Source organism: Lucilia sericata, unplaced genomic scaffold, assembly GCF_015586225.1.
Source record: "Lucilia sericata isolate MDLA Ls3-8-SP2 unplaced genomic scaffold, ASM1558622v1 Contig000058F_arrow, whole genome shotgun sequence".
NCBI classification, from domain to species: Eukaryota; Metazoa; Arthropoda; class Insecta; order Diptera; family Calliphoridae; genus Lucilia; species Lucilia sericata.
The window spans coordinates 429,816-443,817 of NW_023994094.1; the positions used below are offsets into that span (position 1 = coordinate 429,816).

At 27.7% G+C, this 14,002-nt stretch overlaps 1 protein-coding gene across 4 annotated transcripts in view; it reads right to left on the reverse strand.

Annotated features, from left to right (window-relative positions):
- LOC119616143 (monocarboxylate transporter 12) overlaps positions 1 to 11,580 on the reverse strand; it is a 35,729-nt gene extending 24,149 nt beyond the window's left edge. The window contains exons 1-2 of one of the 4 annotated variants that reach the window (XM_037972396.1): positions 11,466 to 11,580; positions 10,053 to 10,172 (exon numbers count right to left, since the gene is read on the reverse strand). The gene's annotated coding sequence lies outside the window, so the exon portion shown is untranslated. Of the gene's footprint in view, positions 1 to 5,648; positions 5,720 to 10,052; positions 10,173 to 11,209; positions 11,438 to 11,465 lie in introns of those variants that run through there. The other 3 variants (XM_037972398.1, XM_037972400.1, XM_037972399.1) reach the window with 3 other exon arrangements.
- Between the last annotated feature and the right edge of the window lie 2,422 nt (positions 11,581 to 14,002).

Below are 14,002 nucleotides of genomic sequence, written 5' to 3' on the forward strand. Positions count from 1 at the left end.
ATAGTTTTGTATATAGTCTTGTATCGTAGAGTGCATTATTATTATCTAGTTAGTCTATAGTGTTTTCGTTAAAAAATAGAATTTTCTTTCTCTAGTTTCATATTCGCAAATTCTTAAAAGTTGTTTCTATATTTCATTTTTAAATATTTAAAAATTTTTTTAAAATTCAGCTTTAGACTAGTGATTTATCTTGTTTATTTTAACCACAACCAACATGTACGAAACCATTCCCATTCCCTCTTCTAAAGAAAATATAAATTTATATACAAAGACATGGAGGAACATGTGAATTGAATGATTAAACAGTTCTGAAGTAAGGTTCATCGTCTTAACTTAAACAAAAAAAAAAAATAAGAAAAATTCCAAACATTTTTAACTCTATTAAACAACAATATAAGACAGTGGTTAAAAATAAACATAAAAATAAAAAATTCTTGAAAATATATTTTAGTTTTTAACTTAATTTAAAAGAAGTACTTAAAAATTGTTTCTAATAGTTAAGAAATTATTCTTAGTTTTTATAAATATTAATAGTTTTCTGTGCGTGTGTTTTTTTGTTTTTGCTAGCCACTGTGCAACATTACAAATATTCCTTTTGGTAAAAGAAAACCCATAAAATCGTTAGCAATGACTTTATAAAATGCTCATGTTGTTTAACTACCTCCTGATCTGTCTGTCTGATATCTACTTTTTTTAGATCTTTTTTTTTATTTAGTTGGTTTTTGTCCAATACATAAATTACTAACCAGACTTTCTGCACATAAATAAAAAAAATGCTTAAAATAGACCTAAATGTCAGTGCTAGCAAAGAGTTGGCTTTACTTTTTTTCATAATTAATTCTAAAAATCATAATTTATTAAATATTTTTGAGGAAATAGTTATAAAATATGGGTAATAAAAAATAGTATATTGGAATTAGAAGTGACAACTCTCTCTTTCATTGTCTATTTAATACAATTTTTAATTTAATTTAGTTTTTTATAACAAATTAATACTTTCTATTGTATATATGTCTTTATAAGTGTAGGAGTTTGTTAACATTTCCAATTAAGAAATGTTTTTAATCTTTAAATGAAACAAATTAATTTTATATTTTACCAATTTTACTGAAATTGTTCAAATTATCATGAAATTTATGGCAATAACTTTTCTATTTCTATATAATTATAAATTTTGCATAAACTGTTCTGCTATTTATCAATCAAACGATCGTTAGTTATAACTAAAATAAAAAAGTTTAAAACCCAGATATTAATCTCGACTTAACCTTTCCAAAAAAAATAAAAAAACTCTAAAATTTGTTCAATAATTTTGAGAGTATTAACCTTAATTGTTTTAAATTGTGACTTTTTTAAAACTTTAATTTTTAATCGCGAATCTTTTTTGGGAATTTTTCATTATGAACATTTTTGAACGTTTTTGTTCTGAACTTAGACTTTTTAAAGCATCTTTCATTCTGAATATGTTTAAAGATAGTTCTTGTTTGAACAGAATATTTTCACTTTGAATCGCTGTCATTTTGCATTAATGTTTTCCTCTTTAAAATGGAGTGACGATTTAGACTCTTTTAAAGAATATTTTCATTCTGTATTCGTTAAAAAAATGTTTTAATTGCTTTTTCATCCCTTTTTAAAAAAATGTTTTAGTTCTGAATCGTGGATCATTTTTAAGAATTTTAAGTGGTGTTTTCATTTTAGTTCGTAGTTCGTATTTAAAGAATATTATCTTGCCGAATCTGTCTAAATAACGTTTTTATTTTGAATTGTGAATCTTTTCTAAAAAATAGGACGCGGTAATTTTTAAATAATAATCCATTGTGAATCGTTTTAAAAAATATTTTCATTACGAATTGCGATTCTATTTGAAGAGGATCGATGATCTCATTACCGAATATTCACTTTTTTACTCTTATGTTTATTTACGTTTTAACTCTTTTATTTAAATTAATCGTAACTCTTCTTAAAGAATATTTTCATCTTGAATCTGTTTAAAGAATGTTTTCATTTGGAACTGCGATTTTTTTGAAGAATCTCAAAATATTTTCTTTTTAATATTTATTTTCATTCTTTCGAAAGAATATTTTCACCATGAATGTCTTAAAAGAATGTTTTTATTTTGAATTGTGATTCTTTTAAAGAATCAAAGCTCTTTTCTCAATTTCTTTCTAAATCTGTTTAAAGAATGTATCTATTTCAAAGAATCGAAGTTCTTTTTCATAATATTTTCTTTCCGATGGCCATTTTGATTCGTGAAAATTTTCATTTTTGAACAGTTTTTCTTTTTAAATCGTTCATATTTTCATTATTTTTAAATAATATTTTCAACACGAATCTTTTAAAAGAATGTTTTCATTTTGAATTGTGATTAGTTTAAAGAATCAAAGCAACTTTCACAATTTCTTTCTGAATCTGTTTAAAGAATGTTTTCATTTCGAATCGCGATTCTCTTTTCTTCTTCTTTTTGATTCGTGAATATTTTCGTTTTTGAAAAGGTTTTCTTTCATATTCATATTTTCTTTCACGTTCATATTTTCATTCTTTCTCTTTTCTCAATTTCTTTCTGAATCTGTTTAAATAATGTTTTCATTTCGAATTGCGATGCTATTTTTAAGAATCGAAGTTCTTTTACATAATATTTTCTTTCCGATGGCCATTTTCCAGCATATTATCGTTTTGATTTTCTAATGAACATTTTCACCAATGAATCTTATAAAAGAATGTTTTCATTTTGTATTATGGTTCCTTTAATGAATCAAAACTCTTTTCTCAATTTCTTTCTGAATCTGTTTAAAGAATGTTTTCATTTCGAATCGCGATTCTATTTTTAAGAATCGAAGTTCTTTTACATAATATTTTCTTTCTGATGACAATTTTCTAAACATATTACTGTTTTTATTCATGGATGTTTTTCATTTAAAAATTATAAATCGTGACTCCTTTTAAAGAATATATTCATTCTGAATCGGCCTAAGGAATGTTTTCCTTTTGAATTATTACTCTTTTTGGAGGATCAAAGCGACTTTCTAAGAATATTTTCCTTTCCACATAGGTCATTCTTTAACACTACGATTTATTAGCAATTTAAGAGTATTTCTTAAGAGGTAAAAATATTTCATTCTCTTAGACTCAAATCCCCAACAAAACTTGACTAAATATAAAAGCGCCTTTAATATTTTTTTTGCATTTTTTCACATGATTTTTTTTTTACAAACAAAGTTGATTATTTCTTAGCATGATCGAATGTGGTCGGTCTTTGGTTAATAATATTTGGCCGGGTTTCATTTGTCTTGTGTATTATTATTATTGCTGTAGACAATTTCAAACAAATATAACCGGCTTTAAAATATTTCAGTTTTTTTCCCCCTCCTCTTGTCTTGTAACTGAACGAGGCATGTATTAACATTTTTATTTAAGAGCCTAGAGATGCAGCCAGCCCTGTTGTTGCATAAAAGTCTGGAAGATCTTTCATTGATCTTGAGGTGTGAGTTAAAACATTTTAGTTGCTGTTGCTTGTTGTTGTTGTTGTTGGTAGTGTATAGTAGTTTTTTTTTTGTGTTGGGGCCAGAGAAAAGCAAATATCAAGTTGTGTATTGAATGTCAGCAAAACATTTTTTGTTGTTTATAATGATTATGAAAAGGTATTTTGAAAAAAAAAGTTTATTCATGCGCCTGAATGAATGAAATACTTCTTCAATAACGTTTATTGTTTAGAGCAAAATTTTTTTGTTGACTATTTAGTTTTTTATTTAAGACACCTTTAAACTTTTAACCTTTTTTTCCTTAACATTATGTAGTAAATAGTTTAAACATTTTCTCAGATTTATTATAATAGTTTAACAAGGTTAAAAAGGGGTTTGTTTTTTTTTTTTAAATTTGAGTGAAACTATGTTAATTATAGAGCTTAACAAATTGTTGATCCATGGACCGTATATTTTTATTATTACTCTTGTGTTTATTTTCGTTTCATTTAAATTTTAAAAGAATATTTTTCATTTAAGAATGTTTTCTTTTAGAATCGTGACTCTTTTTAAAAGAATACTTTTCATTTAAGAATGTTTTCATTTTGAATCGTGATTCTTTTTGAATTGCGATTCCTTTGAAGAATTAAAACTTTTTACTTCAAATATTTTCTCTTTAAATCGTGTTCCTTTTTGAATTATACTTCTTTCTAAATTTAGGCATGTTTTCATTCTGAATCCTGACTCTTTTTAAATGAATAATTTTCATTTAAGAATGTTTTCATTCTGAGTCGTGACTCTTTTTAAAAGAATATTTTCATTTAGAATTCCGATTCCTTGGAAGATTCTAAATCGTGTCCCTTTTTGAAAAAATTCTTTTTTCTAAATTTTACTCTTTTTTAAATAATATTTTTCATTTAAGAATTTTTTCATTCTGAATAGTGACTCTTTTTCAATGAATATTCTCAAGAATGTTTTCATTTTGAATTGTGATTCTCTTAAAGAATCAAAGCTCCTTTCTCCAAACATTTTCTTTTTAAATCGAATGAATTAAATGAATTATACTTCTTTCTAAATTTAAGAATGTTTTCATTCTGAATCGTGACTCTTTAAAGAATATTTTTCAATTAAGCAATGTTTTCATTCTGAATCGTAACAATTTTTAAAAAAATATTTTCAAGAATGTTTTCATTTTGAATTTTGATTCCTTTGACGAATGAAAGCTCTTTTCTCAAAATATTTTCTTTTTAAATCATGGCATTTTTTGAACAATTCTTTTAACTACATTTTTTTTCATTCTGAATCGTGACTTTTTTTAAATGAATATTCTCAAGAATGTTTTCATTTTGAATTCCTTTGAAGAATCAAAGTTTCTTTCTCAAAATATTATATTTTTAAATCATGGCCCTTTTTGAACAATTCTTTTGCTAAATTTAAGAATGTTTTCATTCTGAATCGTGACTCTTTTTAAGATGAATATTCTCAATAATGTTTTAATTTTGAATTGTGATTTATTTAAAGAATCAAAGTTCCTTTCTCAAAGTATTTTCTTTTTAAATTGTTACATTTTTTGAACAATACTTCTTTCTAAATTTAAGAATGTTTTCATTATGAATCGTGACTCTTTTCAAAAAAATATTTTCGAAAATGTTTTCATTTTGAATTGTAATTCTTTTGAAGAATCAAAGTTCTTTTCTCAAAATATTTTCATTTAAAATCATTATTATCATAATGTAGGACATTATATCTCGAAAACCTGAAGTGATTGTGAAATTCTAATGCCAAATTCGCTTTTAGCGAAGTTCATTCCTTCAGATTAAAGTATAATTTGGTGTCTAAATGTTTTAATAATTAACTATTAAAAATATACTTCTATACATTATTCGAAACCGATTTCATAACAATTTTTTACAATTTTAATATTGACGTGACCGCCTTGGCCCACTTTTTTTCTTGTTTAAATGATGAGATTAAATTTGAAATAAATTTCAATTAAAATAAGGAAATTTCTTATCATTAGCATTTTGTATTTTACAATTAATACACAAAACATTTATTTCTATACAAATATTGCATTATATTGTTTTGCTTAAAAGCGTGTTTATAGTAAAATGAAAAAAAGATAAATAAAAAATATTACTTAATTAAAAATATTTTCTTTTTATATAAATTAAATAAAACAAATCTTACCCGTTTTAAGAAAAGACAACTCGAAAAGGAAAATAAAAACGTGCAAACCCCCAAACTTACACTCAACTACTGAGCCTACTAACTCAACTTTTCATGAACTTGTTTGACAAAAAAAAAAAAAAAAAAAACATTAAAAATAACCATGAAAAATTGTTTAATTGTTTATTAAACAAACAACTGACAAGTAGTAGCTAATAAAATAATTAAGTATTTTTGGCAGTTTATGTTTTAAAGATAATGTGAGATAAAACAAATATTATGTATAATTTTTTTTTTTTATCTAAATTTATAAATTTTAAAATAGTTTATCTATTTTTTTTTAAACCATTAAAGTTATAAACCTAACTTTATTTAAATTCCTAACTGATTTATAAATATATATTTTATTTTGACTTTTATAAACAACAGTATTAACGCTTAAATTCTTGTTAAGATAATGTTTAATACTTCTAGTTATAAAAAGTATTAAATTATTTTGAAATTTTGCACATGGTTTGGTTGTTTGGTAAGCAACATGGTTTTTTTGAGTTTATCAACATTTTGTTAAATGTTTTGGTGAGAATTTAATCAGAAAAGTTGTTTTTTTATTAGCGGATTAAATCCACTTATAAATATTACAGTTATTCTTTAATTTTCCATAAGATTTTAAAAAACTTAAATATTGTTTAAATTGAAATTAAGAAAAAACTACCAAAATTGGTAAAATTTTATGTTTATTACTAAATTTATATTTTTCAGGAATTTTCCCATTACCTTTTTCGAGAATTTTTTTTAACCATTCTGCACCTCACATTCATTTGTGTCATAGTGTTCATATATATTATGACACTTTTAAAATTGATTTCTAAAGGGTTGATCAGCGCTGAATCCGAATGCTGCCTCGAAATTTTATCTATTACATCTGGTTTTCGAGATATCGTGTTTTAAAGTCCCTCCCTCCTTTTTGGTCATATTTTAGTCGCTAAAACTGCGCGAATACACTTGTATTTATAAAATTTGACATGTCATGTGAAAGTCCAATCTCTCGACTTTAAAATAAAGATTTAAGGCTCTTTTATATGTTCTTCATTCTTTGAGATATCTTAATCTAAAGTTTAGAACAACAATAAATTTACAAAAACTAATTTTTTTACTTCATTTCGCCTTTATTAAAAAAAAAACTAAAAGTCAAAATTTCTAATTTGATATAAAAGTGGTTAAACTTTTATTTTGAAGTCGAAAGACTTGAATTTGAGATGACAATAACATATTTGATAAATAAAGGTATCTTCTGTAATAGCGTCTCAAATATAGCCAAAAACCGGATTTTCCAAACTTTATGACACGATATCTGGAAAACTTGATATGATGGATGAATTTCAACACGTAAACATTTCCTTCATTAATATAGCATTCAAATAAGTTTTTTCTGAAATAATTTTGAAGTTGAGCATAGGAAGTCATAAAACAAGTCTGTGAACAATACTTCGATTCTTAAGCTCTTTTTCAGCAATTCTATAAACTTCTTTGCTCCTTCATTTATCCCATCTCTGGAATTAATCTAAAATTTAACCGTTTGATGAATAATGTCAAAAGAATGAACATTTTGTATTAAATCGCAACTTTATTGTTTTTAAATGATTTCCCAATACATCGCTATCATAATCGATTTATTATAGGAAAAGATAAGGTAAACTCACAACAATACATTGTGAAATATTGTTTTCTTCTTGATGTATGATATATGAACTGTGAGAAAGGACAATTTGGGACTTAGAAAGAATTTGATTTAAAGAAGTAGAAAATTCACTTCCCTGCTCTAATATGTATAACTGTTTTTAAAACTACAACAACTTCAGATTGATCAAAATTATAGTAACGTCATTACTTTTAGAAATAGTTTTAGAAAGATTTGTGAGTTTTCTAGAAACTAGTTCTTTCAATATGTATATTCAAAACTAGTTCCAAACTTGACAAAAGTAACTGGAAAAGCAACTATTTCTAGTCCTGTTCCTAAGAAAGTATATTAGTTCTTTAAAGCTGGACTTCTCACCGTTTTGTACTTTACGAACCCATTGAAAAATTTATCTAATCTTGAAGATTCCCATACATATTTATATTTCTATAACATCTAACATAGGGTCAAGGTCTGTCAAGTTTAATACGACATCGTACATTTGATCAACTTTCGGGACAATCATTAGATGCGACTCCAGCTAAAGTTTTGAAGTTCGAATGTCACCTTCATAATGGCGAGAACTTTAACGTTTAAGGACCATATCGTAACGGCTTGCGCTTTAAGCACCTCATTTCACATTAGTCTACATTTCGCACACATTTTAATACAAACTTATGTATATGTCACAATTTGTCATAATTTTACCCATAAAACACTTTTTGAATTGTTTAAAAATCTCATGTATTTGCAGAGATATCTACCGTTGAAGTTTTTGCTGTAAAATAGGTTCAATATTAAATTTTTAGGAATTTATAGTTGTTTCAAACTTTAAGCTAAGATATCTAGAAAAAGGAAAAAGATATAACAGAGCTTAAACATTTATTTTAAAGTCGACAAATTGGACTTTCAGATGATATAATAGATGTTATAAATAAAGGTGTCTTTGCTCTGCTATAACGTCTTAAATATGTTCTTTTTCAAACTTTATGACAAATTATAACGAACATGTGCTGGATAAATTTTGAATCTAGATTCGAATATAGTGCTGCTCGAGACTTTCAATTATGTTATAGTTTCTCCCGGACTACCCCTTTAAATATTGCTATGGTTCACTATTTGGGAACCGTTACTCTAAAGCTTCCTTTAAATTTGTATTGATGTTGAGAATTGTATACATTCCATTAAAATAAGTAATGTTACAAACTTAATGACATAATAAGTATATTAGCTATGCTAGAGAAAAGCATTAGACAAAAAATTATGTTTATTTTTCATAGATTTTTTTATGAAATTCAATATCCATATGACAAGCATGTTTGCGAATATGCTAAAAGAAAAGGGTTAAGCTAATTTGAATGTCTACAAACCCTACCCCTAACCAGGCATGGAAAATTCAGTACTACAGTAGTCCAACTTTTTATATAGTAGACAGAATGTTGTCTATTCTTTAGAATAGTCTATAGTCTAGTCTAGTCTATAGTCTAGTCTATAGTCTAGTCTATAGTCTAGTCTATAGTCTAGTCTATAGTCTAGTCTATAGTCTAGTCTATAGTCTAGTCTATAGTCTAGTCTATAGTCTAGTCTATAGTCTAGTCTATAGTCTAGTCTATAGTCTAGTCTATAGTCTAGTATAGTCTAGTCTATAGTCTAGTCTATAGTCTAGTCTATAGTCTAGTCTATAGTCTAGTCTATAGTCTAGTCTATAGTCTAGTCTATAGTCTAGTCTATAGTCTAGTCTATAGTCTAGTCTATAGTCTAGTCTAGTCTAGTCTATAGTCTAGTCTATAGTCTAGTCTATAGTCTAGTCTATAGTCTAGTCTATAGTCTAGTCTATAGTCTAGTCTATAGTCTAGTCTATAGTCTAGTCTAGTCTATAGTCTAGTCTATAGTCTAGTCTATAGTCTAGTCTATAGTCTAGTCTATAGTCTAGTCTATAGTCTAGTCTATAGTCTAGTCTATAGTCTAGTCTATAGTCTAGTCTATAGTCTAGTCTATAGTCTAGTCTATAGTCTAGTCTATAGTCTAGTCTATAGTCTAGTCTATAGTCTAGTCTAGTCTATAGTCAAGTCTATAGTCTAGTCTATAGTCTAGTCTATAGTCTAGTCTATAGTCTAGTCTATAGTCTAGTCTATAGTCTAGTCTATAGTCTAGTCTATAGTCTAGTCTATAGTCTAGTCTATAGTCTAGTCTATAGTCTAGTCTATAGTCTAGTCTATAGTCTAGTCTATAGTCTAGTCTATAGTCTAGTCTATAGTCTAGTCTATAGTCTAGTCTATAGTCTAGTCTATAGTCTAGTCTATGGTCTAATCTATATTCCAGTCTATAGTCTAGCCTGTAGTCTAGTCGATAGTCTGGTCTATATTCTAGTCTAAAATCTAGACTATAATCTAGTCTATAGTCTAGTCCATAGTCTAGTCCATAGTCTAGTCTAGAGGAAAATTAGTTCAATACTCTAAAACCAAAAAAGTACACTTTTTGTTATAAGTTAGTATTATTTCAAAATTTTAATTTTCCATGCCTGCCCCTAACAATTGCAAAAAAATATTACGGAAACAGTGTAAACATTGATTACACCCTTTATAATTACATGCATTCTTTTTACTATTGATAATCTTTATATTTTGCTCTTTTTGCTATTGAAGTAGTAAGTGACAACGACTAACTTGGTTCAACTATCACCAGTTTAACCACTTAAAAATTAGACAACAAAAAGAAAAGTTAATATTTTAAATTGTTTTCATGCTTACCTTTATTTGAGCGTAATTTTGAAAGAAATATTTAAAAAAAAACAGGCGCTGAAGAGGTTCCTCTTACTTTCGTTTAAGTTAATTTTAAAGTGTTTTTTTTTCAAGTTTTTATAGTTTTAGCTGTTTTTTTTATTTGTTTATTATTTGCGTTTATTTTGGAAAAGTTTATTGAAAGAAAATAAAAAAATTATTAAAGCAAATTAATAAAAATAAATAAATTTATATATATTTTTTAAATTAATATATATGAAACAAGTATTTTTGTGCTATTTGTTCTTAACAAATACAGCAAAAATTTAAAAGTATTATTTATTTATATGTATATATAACAGCAGATAATTCTATGCATAAAAAAATCAGTTGTTTTTCGTATTTAAATTTTAAATCTTGTTCACTTATATGTAGATTTAATTTTGTTGAGTGTTTTTTTTTATAATTTTTTTTTTTTTTTTTTGTTTTATAATATTAAACATATATACACGTTTATATGTAGTTTTTTTATATATATTTTTTATTTTTTATGCTTTATTTTTATAATTTATCTGTTTTATTTTTATCATTATTTTTTTCCCCCGTTTTAACGCAAGTAACCGCATTTATAAAACACATACGCCACGACAGACAACAAAAAAGACGCGTGAGATTTTATTCCAAAAGCGCCTAACGCCTCGATGTACTCCACTTCTAATGAGAACAAAAGAAAAACTCGCACATAAAATACCAAAAAGAATTATATTTAAATACCACTACACCATTTCTCTTTTAGCAAGAATTTAAACAAATTAAACTTGAAATAAAACTGCTGTTTTTTTTTTAAATTTATTTTAGACTTTAATATTTAAAAACAAACAACCGAAAAAAACATGTTTGTGGTTTTAAAAGAAAAAAATTCGAGGTCATTATTTGTTTGTTTTGAAATTTTATACAAACATACATATAAAATTCGAGAAGAATCTATTTAAAAAAAAAAGACACCCGATTCTAATTAATTTATTCCAAGAAATGGTGTAAACTAAGGAAAAAAAGGCCGAGTATTTGAAAAGCGAAAGTTTGTCGCCTTTTAATTGTTACAGTTATCTTAAAACCCGGCCGTAAATTATTTTTGTTTTATTCGTAAATCTTGCCAAAGAATTATAAAAATCTTTAGTTTTTCTTACTCAACAGTTTAAGACTATATACAACAACACCACAACTTTAAATCGAGCATGCGATACCAGCTAAAGCGATTATAGACCGCGTTTTTTTATTTTATTTATTTTTTTTTTTTTAATATTTAGTTTCTTTTTTTTATATTTTTATATACATAAATATATATATTTAAACATTTAACAGCAGCGTATGGTAAGAGAGTGAAAGAAAGAGAGAGAGCGAACGAAATCGCTTGATAATAATAAGAAAAAAAAAAATACCGACCGATGTTGTTTACGGCCTCAAGTTGATTTACAAACTGTGGGTTTAAATTTCACAGCGCAGAAAAAAAACACAATCCCAACAACCAACCGTTCCTTGTGACTGCCTAAAAATGACTGAAGAGTATTATTGCTGCTGCTTGCTTGCTAACTAGCAGCTACTAGCTAAGTTGTAGATTGTTCGTTCATTCGTCTGGCTGGCTGTTTGGCTATATGGTTGCTGTTAAGAAGGTTTTTACGTTTTCCCAACTAAACGTCAAACTGACCGTCCCTAAAACTTATAGGCCATATGACTAACTGACAGTTTGTCTGTCTGTCTGTTATATTGGTCCGGTTTAGCTGATATTCTAGCAGCGGAAATTGTAAAAAGAGCGATGAGCCAACTAGCAGCAGCAGCAGCAGCAACAATTTTAAAACAGCATAAAATGCGAACAGTAAAAGTCGCAACAAATACAACAACATTTCGTTTTTTTTTTTTCTTTTCAAAAATACAACAACATTATTGTACGCGTATGCATGCAACCCAGCGCACAAGAAATTGTTGAGAAGATATCAACAAAGTGTTAATTTTTTGTGTTAACTACAGTGGTTGCAGGGGAAATTGAAAGCGTCGATAATTAGGTGAACATTTCGTTAAAAATTGGGTATAATAACTGCAAAAAACATTCATGAAAGCGTTAAAAAGCAATTAAAATGGGGCCTTACTGACTGCCACAATAAATCGCCAAAAACGCGACATTAGCAATACGAAAATGCATTTCTCAGAACTTTTATAGACGTGTTACAGCAATATCGACACTAGCAGTACCACACTTGGGGTACTTTTCTTAATCTAATCGCATGAAATGAATGTTGATTAAAAAGTGATCGAGAGAACGCATTGTTCTTCATGGCAATTGATCCATTTCAGTCGCTGCTCTGCAATGCAGTCTATGTTCAGGGAAATGTTATGCATTTTGGCTTCAGTGTTCAAGCTTCAGTGTTCATGACATTAGAGCTTCAGTGTTCATGACATTAGAGAGATGTGGCCAGCGTTCGCTTGGATTCAAGAATTGTAGGTCACACGCTATGGTAGGTAACAAGTACTTGGATTAGAGTAGTTGTTCCAGGAAGGTAGGATGACATTAAAGATCTGTGGCCAGTTTTCACTTGAATTCAAAAATTGTGCGTCACACGCAATGCTAGATAACAAGTGCTTGGATAACAGTAGTCGATCGATAGGTTTCATGTACGGCCATAAAGGCTACTATTCTCCTCGGCAACTACCAATGCTATTGTTTATCAGCAAACGCCTTTTCAAACAATTCGACGAACATGTAGGTGGTAACTGTAATTGAGATGTGATTGATCGATAGCCTACTTGCGAAGGACGTAAAGGAAACCTGGAGAGATAAGGCATATTATGGTGAAAACTGTTCCTTTAGGAAAAACCGATCACTGGAGTCTAAAAGCTCGAACTATTTAGCAAAGTTTTTTGAGTCTTCAGGGCGAAGCTGGTATATAGCTTACTAAAACCAAATGTCTGTCTCCCTGTCCAAATTTTACAATAATTGTTCTTCATTTATAACTCATGCTTTGTAAAGGGTCTTTATTCATTCATTACGTCAGTTTTCTAAGACTCAAGCAAACAAATTGTCCAAATTTAGCTCTTCTACGTTGTAAACATTTTGGCATAGACCAGTTACTTAATGTAACCCTAATGAAAAATATCTTAAGAGTTGGAATCACGCGTTGCTCCACCCCATTAGAACCACATATCACAAGAGTTATTAGCGTCCGGCAAATCATAAAGATATTCCAATTTCTAGGACCTTTTGACGTGTCGTTTTCACAACAAAAGCAAAAATGGATCATCGATATAAAAACTTCACCTAACATTATTTTTTTTTTTTTAATAAAGTTCTGAATCGAATAAAGTCTGAAGGGATCTTCATTATCTGAAGTCTCAATAAAACATAATCTTTGATAAAACAAATCGAGTAGTTTATAAATGCTCTTAAAGCATGTATCTCTCCATGATGAAATGACATAGTCTGTGGTTATAAGCTGTTAGCGATTTGCAAAGCCAACTCTTCTACCATTCTAGAAATACACCTAATAAAAAACTTGATATAACTCAAGAATGATATGGGATGGGCAAGATATACGTATCGTTACAGAGCTCACTTTTAATAGGATTGAGCTTCTCAAAATTCTACTTTAGAATTTCTGTAGTTTTGAGGTATTTTAACAAAAAGTTTGAAGATACCTCGTTTTTCGCCATATTCGAGACGTTATTTACCTTTATATCAGAAATCAGATTCGGATCAAAACATTAGACTTGTAATCCATACGGATCATGTGATCAGTAAATCTTTTCAGGCATACAAAGACTACAAATGCTTGTAATAGTCAGAAATCTCCGACAGAACAATGGAGATTCCAACCACATTGTTTAGAAGAATCCTCCATGATCATCTCAAACAGAACTGCTTTGTCGACACAAGAAAGTGTGTTATGTCTATAATAATCTATGAATCCTTGGCCGTAAGTTTTATCTTT